The sequence below is a fragment of the Plecotus auritus genome (assembly GCF_963455305.1).
Source record: "Plecotus auritus genome assembly, chromosome: 9".
NCBI classification, from domain to species: Eukaryota; Metazoa; Chordata; class Mammalia; order Chiroptera; family Vespertilionidae; genus Plecotus; species Plecotus auritus.
The window spans coordinates 129,465,364-129,469,424 of NC_137783.1; positions in this window are offsets into that span (position 1 = coordinate 129,465,364).

Here is a 4,061-nt window from a genome sequence, read left to right on the forward strand (position 1 = left end):
TTACTCACACAGATTGAGTTCCTTCTTAAGTCCGAGGTTAGTTTTACCATGAGACATGGTGATTTGCTGATGTTAAAGATTAGAGGAAGAAGAGGGGTCAGTCATTCTTGCTATTCTGCGTTAGGTGATAGAAAAATCATCACATACGTGAGAAGTTGTAGATGCTTCTATTACATTTCTCTGCAGTGAGCAATTATTTTTTTAAATATATTTTTATTGATTTCAGAGAGGAAAGGAGAGAAAAAGAGAGATAGAAACATCAATGATGAGAGAGAATCATTGATTAGCTGCCTCCTGCACACCCACTGCTGGGGATGGAGCCTGCAACTGGGCATGTGCCCTGACTGGGAATCAAACTGTGACCACTTGGTTCATAGTTTGATGCTCAACCACTGAGCCACAGCTGCCGGGCTATAGTGAGCAATTATTGATGAACGATAGCAAAGATGTTGATTTGACAAAATGAATAGGGCCATAACAATTTTTAATTTTTTTATAATTTACATATAAACAAAGGACACATATTTCATTATGAAAAATATTATTAGCTTCCAAGGTACATGAATATGGGTTTGCTCTGAGCCCTTGAGTATGAAGAACTGGGAGCTGGAACAGTTGCATACATCATCTAGACTTACTAATGTTACAATGAACCCTCCTTGGGCTACTATAATTCATGACTGTCCAAAATATATTTGGGGAGTTCTATAGATAGGAAGACACAAACAAGGTGGCTCACTCCATATTGAATAACACTAAAAATTGTATTGGTTCATATATTTACAAGTTATACTTTAGGAGTTAATTAATGAGATTGCTTCCTATAAATTAAAGTTAGCAATCATTGGAGGCTTATATTCTTTCTTCTAGCCAAATACTAGTATCCACCATTATTCAACTCTTCCACATGTGAATTCCTTCTTACCCCGTAGTATTTAAGTATTTCCTTTTGTTACCTTTAGATGCCCTTGGGTATTACCTTTATATTTTTGCTACATCTATCAGAAACATTTTATTTTTTTATTTTTTTTTAAATATATTTTATTGATATTTTACAGAGAGGAAGGGAGAGGGATAGAGAGCTAGAAACATCGATGAGAGAGAAACATCGATCAGCTGCCTCCTGCACACCTCCCACTGGGGATGTGCCCGCAACCAAGGTACATGCCCTTGACCGGAATCGAACCCGGGACCCTTCAGTCCGCAGGCCGACGCTCTATCCACTGAGCCAAACCGGTTTCGGCTATCAGAAACATTTTAAATTTTGCTTTATAAAAAGGATATTTTTTTTAGTAGTGAGTATTTCTGTCAATATCAGGAATTACCAGAGAGTGTCACTGTTCTAACACAAACAAATACTTATTGGTTTGTTGTCCAATAATGATCAATAATATTCTTGCATAAACCTTTACAACTTGTAATTATGAAGAATACAGGCAGTGGGCTGGATAAATCAAGATTATTCCACCCACCTCCATCAGCTATTGTAGATTTGGACAGATTTGTGATGCCTTTTTTTCTTCCACTAGTCAACTTCAGTTTAGCAAGAAGAAAATTTATTTTTCATTCTCTTCAAAATAAAAGACTGGTCATTTTCCCCAAAATGCTGCTACCACTCAATTATTTTGATTGTCATAGACAACTTTCTCATATACACTGGTAAGAAATTATTTCTATCTTTATTTCAATTATTTGTTAAATTGATTCTATATTTTTTTTACTTCACAACAATGCAACAAAGGACTCATTATTCATTGTGTAGGTCATGAAAAAGAGGCTGAGGTACATGACTCACTGGACTCAGGGTGATATAGTAAGTATCACATCTGATATTACAAGCCAAGACTGACACCAGACCTTCATTTTTTCCACTAAACCCTCCTGCCCTCAAACTATACGTGCAACAATGGGAAGCTTAGAAACTAGTTTCTCAATCCTTGAACATGTTGGCATTTTAATGGACTCCATGGATATCACCTTTGTCTTCCCTGTCTGAATTCTGAAACAATTGAGAAATAGAGACCTAGAGACCGACAGATGGATATCTAAAGGTCAGTTGTATAATTGATGAAAGCCAGAAGACTGGGACTTTGATGTGTGGCCAAATGAGCTTGCCCAATTTCCTCTCCTTCTGAATCTGACACCTAGCCATCAATAGCTGGGAATCTCAGGCAACCCCCATAGTGTCAATAAATTTGGTGCCAAGAGAGAGGGGAACGGACTAAAATGAAGAAGAAATTACTGAAGCAAGCATTACTAGTTCCCTTTTCTCCCAAACTTTCAAATTACATAACTCAGATAAATTAAAATTTTCCCAAGAGATGAGAGGTCAGAAGTGTACTCTACTGAAATCTCTGCACATGGAAACTGGAAGCTCTGGAAAAATTGTTCCCTGAAACAGATGTGTTTTTATATCTGCAATGCCATGCAAGGTTATTTCAGGCTTGGTAGTGATTGTTGTCATATAATAATTTCAAGGATTTGGACTTTTACTCTGAGTGAAGTGGGAGTTACAGTGAGTGAAGGGTTTCAAGCAGAGGAGTCATATTAGCTGGATTTCATTTTAGATTCATCTGTCTCATGTCTGTTCACTGTCAACCCCAAACTTACTTTCAACTGAGATGGGAAAACCGTGGGAGAATATGATCTGGGAGCAATATCAGAAGTTCATTTGGAAATGGTGAGTTTGAACATGGTTCTTTCAGATCCAATAGAATGTGAAGAAGGCAGACATGTTACATATGCCTGTAGTTAGGGAGAGATATCTGGACCAGAGGTGTGCATTTAGGAGATATACATGTATATATAATATTTAAAAATATGAGAGAGGCACTGGCTGGTTTGGCTCAGTGGATAGAGCATTAGCCTGTGGACCAAGGGGTCCCAGGTTTGATTCCGGTCAAGGGCACATGCCAGGGGTTGCAGGCTCAATCCCCAGTAGGGGGCGTGCAGGAGGCAGCCAATCAATGATTCTTCTCATCATTGATGTTTCTGTCTCTCTCTCTCCCTCTCCTTTCCTCTCTCAAATCAATAAAAATATATTTAAAAAAAATAAAAATATGAGAGAGGATGAGATCACCAAGGGTAGGGAATAAAGACAGTGAAGAGAAGGGCACAAAGATTGATCCATGGGCCTTTCCAGAGTTAACATGTCAAGAGATGAGAGGAATGCACACGGGAACCTGAGAAGGAGCATGCAGGGGGTGGGAGAAGAGCCAAGGCAATGTGTGACTCAGGAAGCCACGTGAGAAAAGTGTATCCACTAGAAAGGCACAATAAATTATGTCAAATGCCCTGAATATGTCAATGAGCTGGAGGCTAAGAATTGACCATTGACTTCGACATTGAAGCGGTCGTTGGGGAGTAGCTTTAGTGGAGTTACAAGACAAAAAAAAAATATTGTAGATTTAAGAAGAGGAATTAGAAATAGTAACTATTGACTCTGCTTTTGTGAAATTTTGGAGCAAATGAGAACACACAAATTGAGGAGAAGCCACCAGGAGAACTATAATCAAGAGAGGCTGCTTTTTTATCTTGGGTGGTGTTTCCAGGAACTGAAACAGCAGGCTTGCATGTTGGTGAGAGGGAGAAGCAGAATCTGGGTTTGATTCTGTAAGGAGAGAGCATGGGGAAATTTGTGGGCTGATGTCCCAAGGTTGCTGAGAGGATGGTAACTACTGCATAAGTAGAGGAGATGGCCTTAGTTGGAAGTGCAGTTAGGGTATCTGAGTATCAGACAATGAAGTTAGAATATATGAGTTCAGATGCTGGTAGGTGGGTGGGAGCTGCGGAAGTTTTCTTCAGATTGCTTTAATCTTCTGAGTGAAATAGGAAGCCAAATCATCAACTCAAAGTGATGATTGGAGAGGAGGTGTTAGAAGACAGAGTTTGAAGTGAGGGAATAAAATATGAAATAGTTTTGTTGGAGACTGGGAAAATAAGGTAATCAGGGAAATATATTTTAACTGTTAGGCCACATTAAGTACCACTTGAGGTTATTGTTATGAATTTGAAGGAGATCAGTTCCCGTTTTGACATGATTTTACCTCCAGATGTAGTTT